The 7,415-nt window shown below is 52.1% G+C and overlaps 1 protein-coding gene across 1 annotated transcript in view; it reads right to left on the bottom strand.

Moving 5' to 3' along the window:
- The window catches only part of ADORA2B (adenosine A2b receptor), a 22,025-nt gene that overhangs the window by 13,242 nt on the left and 1,368 nt on the right, over positions 1-7,415 (bottom strand). The window lies entirely within an intron of this gene.

The raw sequence follows: 7,415 nt of genomic DNA, 5'->3' as shown, positions 1-7,415 counted from the left end.
GGCCTACAGGACAGAAGGCAACCATGCACAATCCTGTCGCCCCCCCCCCCCCCCCCCCCGTGCTGTCCGCCAGAGGGTCTGTTCATTTTTATTTTATTTATTTTTTTTTACAGACAGAGATCACAAGCAGACAGAGAGAGAGAGAGAGGAGGAAACAGGCTCCCCGCAGAGCAGAGAGCCCAACACAGGACTCGATCCCAGGACTCCGGGAGGTCACCCTGGACTCCTCCCTTCTCCTCATGCCCAATATCCAACCAAGACAGCAAGCCGAGGGGCGCGTGGGTGGCTCAGTGGGTTAAGCCACTGTCTTCGGATCAGGTCATGATCTTGGGGTCCTGGGATCAAGTCCCGCATGGGGCTCTCTGCTCAGCAGGGGGCCTGCTTCCCTTCTTCTCTGCCTGCCTCTCTGCCTGCTTGTGATCTCTCTCTGTCAAATAAATAAATAAAATCTTTAAAAAAAAAAAAAAAAAAAAGACAGCAAGCCGAGACACAAGATACAACCCCAAGCCGATGGCAGAGGCCTTCAGGTTCCAGCTTCCACTTAATTTTCACTTCTCAGAAAATCCCATTTACAAGACAGTAGAGAAACACAGAAAGAAAATAATTTGTAGCAATTCTAAAAATAGAAGTGGAGGGTGATACCCACAAACCAGAGATTTTAAGGAGTTTCTGGAAAGCAGAAGGCAGGGAGGATCATCAGGATGGGGCAGGGCCCTACATCAGAAACAGAGAGGGCCAGGAAGAGAGACTCCAACCCCGCAGCCTGCAGGTACCAGAATGGGATGTACGAGAGGAACGGAAATCAAGGGGAAAATTGCCTGTGGACCAGCTTTGGGGGCTGTTGCACTCACTTCCGGTCACTGTCCTCCCATCTCTGGACCCCCTTCGGCCTCTCCCCTCTCCCCAAGCTGCAGCGTGAGACCTCACAACAGAGAGGGGCGGGAAGAGGTTCCGATGACATATACTTTGTGCCACGTGAAGGAGTCTGAACTACGGGACTCCAAAACCTTCTGAAAAAAGGTTTTTCAAAGGCAACTCAAAAATTAACCTCAAATCAAAAGTAAAAATATGAATGCTCAAATTAAAAAAAAAAAATAGGGAATCTAGGGAGGGAAAGTCAAGGAATTCTGGCAGAGGAGACTAAAAAGCTATAGTGTTGAAAACTCGAATGCAAGAGAATTTTAATTAAGAGACAAGATCAGTCAAGGAGGGGAATTCCATGAGATTGGGAAGAAGACTTGGGTTACAACCCCCAGAAGGAAAGAACAGAGAAAGGAGGAAATAAGGAAATGATCAAGCGTTTTGGATAGTTTTCTGAGCACAGATCCTCTCCTTCTTTGGTTGGTTTATTGAGGAAGACACAAAGAAATGGAAATTTTGTTCCACGCTCATGGACTGGAAGAACAAATATTGTGAAAATGTCTACACTACCTAGAGCAATCTACACATTCAGAGCAATCCCTATCAAAATACCATCACCTTTTTTCACAGAGCTGGAACCAATAATCCTACAACTTGTATGGAACCAGAAAGGACCCTGAATAGCCACAGCTATGTTGAAAAAGAAAACCAAAGGCGAGGGCATTGCATTTCAACTCCGGACTTCAAGCTCTGTAACGAGGCCATAAGCATCAAGACAGTATGGTGCCAGCACAAAAAGAGACACAGAGATCAATGGAACAGAATACAGAGCCGAGAAATGGACCCTCAACTCTACAGTCAACTGATCTTCAACAAAGCAGGAAAGAATGTCCAATGGAAAAAAGTCTCTTCAACAAATGGTGTTGGGAAAACTGGACAGCCACAGGCAGAAGAATGAAACTGGACCATTTCCTTACACCACACACAAAAATAGACTCAAAGTGGATGAAAGACCTAAATGGGAGACAGGAATCCATCCAAATCCTGGAGCAGAACTCAGGAGCACCCTCTGTGACCTCGGCTATAGCAACTTCTTGCTAGACATGTCTCCAATGGCAAGGGAAGCAACGGCAAAAATGAACTGCTGGGACTTCATCAAGATAAAAACCTTTAGCACAGCAAAGGAAACAGTAGATAAAAACCAAGTAACAGGGACGCCTGGGTGGCTCTGTTGGTTAAGCAGCTGCCTTCGGCTCAGGTCATGATCCCAGGGTCCTGGGATCGAGTCCCACATCGGGTTCCTTGCTCGGCGGGGAGCCTGCTTCTCCCTCTGCTTCTGCCTGCCTCTTTGCCTGCCTCTCTGTCTGCCTGTGCTCGCTCGCTCGCTCTCCTTCTGTCTCTGACAAATAAATAAATAAAATAAAATAAAAAACCAAGTAACAACCAGCAGAATGGGAAAAGATATTTGCAAATGACAAATCAGATAAAAGATAAGTGTCCAAATCTATAAAGAACTTACCAAACTCAACACCCAAAGAACAAATAATCCAATCAAGAAATGGGCAGAGGACATGAACAGACATTTCTGCGAAGAAGACATCCAGATGGCCAACAGAAATGTGAAAAAGTGCTCTACATCACTCGGCATCAGGGAAATATAAATCAAAACCACAATGAGATATCATCTCACACCAGTCAGAATGGCTAAAATTAACAAGTCAGGAAATGACAGATGCTGGCAAGGATGTGGAGAAAGGGGAACCCTCCTACACGGTGGGAATGCAAGCTGGTGAGAACACTCTGGAAAACAGCATGGAGGTTCCTCAAAAAGTTGAAAATAGGGCTACCCTACGACCCAGCAATAGCACTACTGGGTATTTCCCCAAAGATACAAACGTAGTGATCCAAAGGGACACGTGCACCCGAATGCTTTTAGCAGCAAATGTTCACAATAGCCAAACTGGGGACATGGGCTCAGACTCAGACAAATGTTGCACCTGCCGCTGGTTTAAAGTCACAGCTCAGGGCTGAGGAGGGTTCACAATGGCAGAGGAGCACCCAAGTCCTTCTGCCCTAGTCCCGGGTGACTTTCCCACCAGTCCTGAGAGCCATGTTCCCTTCTGTAGGTAAGAGGCTGGTCACAGGACTATGCGTGCTGCTATCCCAGAAGGGGCCCTCACCCATGGCACCTGCCGGCTTTCTGAGCGCCTTTCCTCCCATCAGACCCATCAGAGCCCTTCAGAGGATGGCTTCCCCTCTTTTTTTCTACTAAAACTTATCGGACCATCCTTTTTCTGACACCATTTCACCAGACAGCTCTGCCCATTAGCGGCATCTGCCGCCTGGGACCCTCCCCCAACACACACTCTTCATGGTCACTCACATGTGCACCCAAAATACCGGTGCCTCCCCCATGCTGGGCACTGGGCCCAGCACTGCCGCCTGGAATTTAAGAACAAGCCCCTCCCAGGAGTCAAAGAGCTCATGCTCGGGGCAGAAAGAGACCATCAGCTGTGACCAGGTAAAGACCTACTTCAGGGCTTTAGAGTCCATGATAAATGCAGTCAGTGGCCAGGAGAAGCCTCTTCACACCAGGCAGGGAAACAAGCCGCCCTGTGGGACTATGGTGGGTAAGGCAGGGAGGGGACAAGCGGGGTGGCCAGAGCCACTGAGGCCACTCTGACATTTTACTCCAAGGCACCACAGCAGGGCGTCAGGCAGGGGGCCGAGGCGATCCGATTTAAGGCTCCAATCCCCCTGTCTGGCAGCATTCTGGAGAACGGCTACAGGGGAGCAGAGAGTGGATTTCAGGACATCCTCCCCTTACAGATGGCTTCCCTCCCCGCCAGAGGCCCCAAGCCACCCCAGGCTTCTCCCAGCATCCCTCGGCCATGGCTGCGTCCGTCCGGGCCCCGCCTTCACGGCCTCGTCCTCCCTCTCTGTAGGTCTGTGGGTCTTCTAAGGATGCAACAGCGTTTAGGGACCACCAGAGAGATAATCCAAGAAAAAGTCCTCCTCTCAAGATTCAGGGAAAGTAATATTCATTCCTTTCCCACATGGTAATGTTCACGGGTTCTGGGACACCTTTCAGGGGGCCACCACTCAACCCACAGCCTTCTGGAAGCAACAGAAGGAAGGACCAGCAGAGGAGTCTCCCATGGAATTTGTAGGTCCATTAAAAAAAAAAAGGTTCTGCAAAAACACTCAGAATCCTCTGCCAGCTCCTACCCTACAGCTCGGTCAGCTAAGGGCAGCTCAGTGCCAGCCACACTGTCACCCAAGGCACAGTCTTGCTAAGACATCTTCAACAGCTACCTCCCAAACCAGCCATGGGTGGCACCGAGAAAAGGCCTCCAGGTGGCAAAGGGAACAGAGGCTGACCCCAGGGTCAGGGTCCAGGGTCAGAACAGACAGACACACCACGCCCCCTTCCCTGAGCACACCCAGGAAAACACCCTCCTTCAGCTCCGCTGGGAAAACCACTAGCCAAGACTCAACACCCCTGGAGCAGGGTTAGGAAGGCCCCCAGTCAGAGGTGAATCACAGTCACCCCCCCACCCCCACAGCTCAGCGGGGGCTGTGGCCCCAAGGGGAACAGGATTAGATTAGGGAGGAGGAAATGCTCCTGCCAGAAATGGCCAGAGGATGAAGTGCAGGGGTGGGGGGAGCAGCTGAGGGCAGACACCACCCCACATACACCCAAGCAGGGGAGCCTGCCCTCCCAGCTCAGCTGTGTGCTGCCCCCCATGACTGCACCAGGTTGGCTCCGCCGGGGCCAGCCTCAGAACTGCATGGACTTGAACTAGAGGAAGTGGCCTTTCCTGTGTGTGTGGACACCCTTCAGTCTGAAGGCCCGGGAAACCGTGCCTGGTGTGCGCAGACCTCTTCCTTTTCAAGTCCCACCAAAGTTGTCATGTTTGTGCCCAGCATCACCTTGGGGCTGCCCTTTCCCTCTGCACTGTGATCTCCGCAATGTCACTAAACACCTTGGCAACTGGATGGCAGGTGGGACCTGGGATCTCTGTGGCCCTGGGCTATGCTTACAGCGGGCTGACCTGACCGCTCAGGCCTCGCACTCAGAGCCCTGGGGCAGGGATGCTGGTAGAGCCTGCCACACCCATGACCTGGGTGGAACCAAGGGCAAGTCCGAGGACTTGCCAGTTCCCCAGTCAAAGATCTTGCCACTGGAATCTGCCCCTCTACGTCGCACCCCGGAGATTCTGACTCAGTAGGGCCCAGTAGGGCCCTGTAATCCCTTTGGGCCTGCTCACAGGGGCCTTGCTCTCCAGAAGCAGGAAGTGCTAACAGCGGAGGGATCCTCCCCGCAGGACTCAGAGGAGCCCTGAAAACCTGTACACTCTCCACCCAACCAGGGTAGGGGCTGGTGCCAGGGACAGGTCAGATGCCGGAACCTTCCTGGGGCGGGAGATGAGGCTGCTGGCACACACTTCTTCCAGACCTCTGAACTCTCGTGGACCTACCAGGAGAGCAGGAAGGGGATGAGCTCTCCTCCCAACTGACCATTCCTTCCATCCTACACCTGCGTCTCCCCTCCTGCCCTAGGCAAATGCAAAGGAGAAGTTAGGGGCCTGCAGTTCACATTTCTTCCCCCTTAACACACCCACACCCGTTTTTTTGCAAGTCCCTGCCCAACACAAACCAGGACAAGAACTAACAGATTTCAACTTTTATGGAATTTCCTGCTCCGCGGGGTACAAGGGATTCTACCAGTAACTCCTGGTGAGCTGGGGTCTCTCTGGGCCTTAGCCTGGAGCAAAGCCAAGGGGCTTCTGTTAAAGGGGCAGCTCAGGCTGGGAGCCTGTGACTGACTGCCTGCGGCATGCAAACAGGCCCAAAGGCCATCAAGTCACCAACATGAAGACCAAGAGGCAGAAAGGGAACTCCTAAGAGGCTGTACCATGCTGTCCCAAGCCTCGGAAATCTCAGGGTTTTGTCATCTAATGGGATGCATGAGGCCTCCTGGTCCAATGCCAAGGGCAGCAGCAGGTGGAAAGGCCCAGAAACACAGATCGGACCCCAGTACAGCTGAGCAGGAGGCTCCCGTTCCCACTGAGACCCAGGACACAACCCACAACTACGAAGTTCAACATGTCTGCCCGCTTAAAAGGCTTCTAGGAGCCTTCTCCCGGCCAATGCCCTCCAACACATTTCCCTTACAACCACCAACTGACTGAAGACAGATCCTGCTTCCGGAAACGGCAATGTGCTTTCTAGCCACATCCCAAACACATATGCCGCACACAGCCCTGTAAGACAGCCTGATGGCACAGCAGGAATACGGTGCCAACTCTGAGCACCAGTCCTGGCTCCAACACTCATTCCAGACGCATCACCCTGAGCAAGACTAATCTCCCAGAGCCACCACCCCTCTTATCTATAAGAGGCAGGTACCAGTATCTACTCTCTGAATTACAGCAAGAATGAAAGGATAAGGGCACCTGGGTGGCTCAGTCATTAAGCGTCTGCCTTCAGCTCAGGTCATGATCCCAGGGTCCTGGGATCGAGGCCCATATCAGGCTCCCTACTTGGCAGGGAGCCTGCTTCTCCCTCTCCCACTCCCCCTGCTTGTGTTCCCTCTCTCTCTTTCTCTGTCAAAAATAAAGAAAATCTTTAAAAAAAAATTTTTTTTAAAGAATGAAAGAATAGGGGCACCTGGGTGGCTCAGTGGGTTAAGCCTCAGCCTTCGGCTCAGGTCATGATCCCAGGGTCCTGGGATCGAGCCCCCTATCGGGCTCTCTGCTCAGCAGAGAACCTGCTTCCCCTCCTCTCCCTGCCTGCCTCTCTGCCTACTGGTGATCTCGGTCTGTCAAATAAATAAATAAAATCTTAAAAAAAAAAAAATGAAAGAATAAAAGGATAATATAAACCGCTTCTCAGACTTGGCACACAGTTGGTACCCAATAAATTCATTCCCTTCCCTCCTGCTCCCGTGACTCAGCTTCCCTTCCCAGCTCCAAAACCAAAGAGACCCAAAACTCACCCAACTCAGAAATGCCAAAAGGGCCCAGGCAGGGTAGGCAGTAAATAATATCAGTCGGCCCTGAGGTTCCTGGATACTCCTGCTCTCAAGTGCTTGACTGAATTCCATCATCAGCTACAATGGGGCGCTTCTCACCCTCCCCTGCCACACACCTATCTCTTGCTGACTGCCCCCCCCCCCCCCGCGCGCGCGCGCGCCCAATCTACATCTTTTCACTGGGCGGAAGAGACCACCCATAAATCCTCAGGTTTTCTGAAATCCTGCTGGCGTTTCCCCAGCCTGCTGGGACAGGGCAGTGGAAGGTAAATAAGGGTACACAATGGGCATGGTGCTCTGAGGCTGTGCGTACTGGCCAACCCGGCAGCACTCTGACTCTAAGAAAGAGTATCCAGGGGCGCCTAGGTGGCTCAGCCTCTGCCTTCGGCTCAGGTCATGATCCCAGCGTCCTGGGATGGAGCCCCACATCGGGCTCTCTGCTCAGCGGGGAGCCTGCTTCCCTTCCTCTCTCTCTGCCTGCCTCTCTACCTACCTGTGATCTCTGTCAAATAAATAA

This window comes from Mustela nigripes, chromosome 16, assembly GCF_022355385.1.
Source record: "Mustela nigripes isolate SB6536 chromosome 16, MUSNIG.SB6536, whole genome shotgun sequence".
Lineage (NCBI taxonomy): Eukaryota > Metazoa > Chordata > Mammalia > Carnivora > Mustelidae > Mustela > Mustela nigripes.
This window is presented reverse-complemented; position numbering and strand designations above follow the sequence as displayed.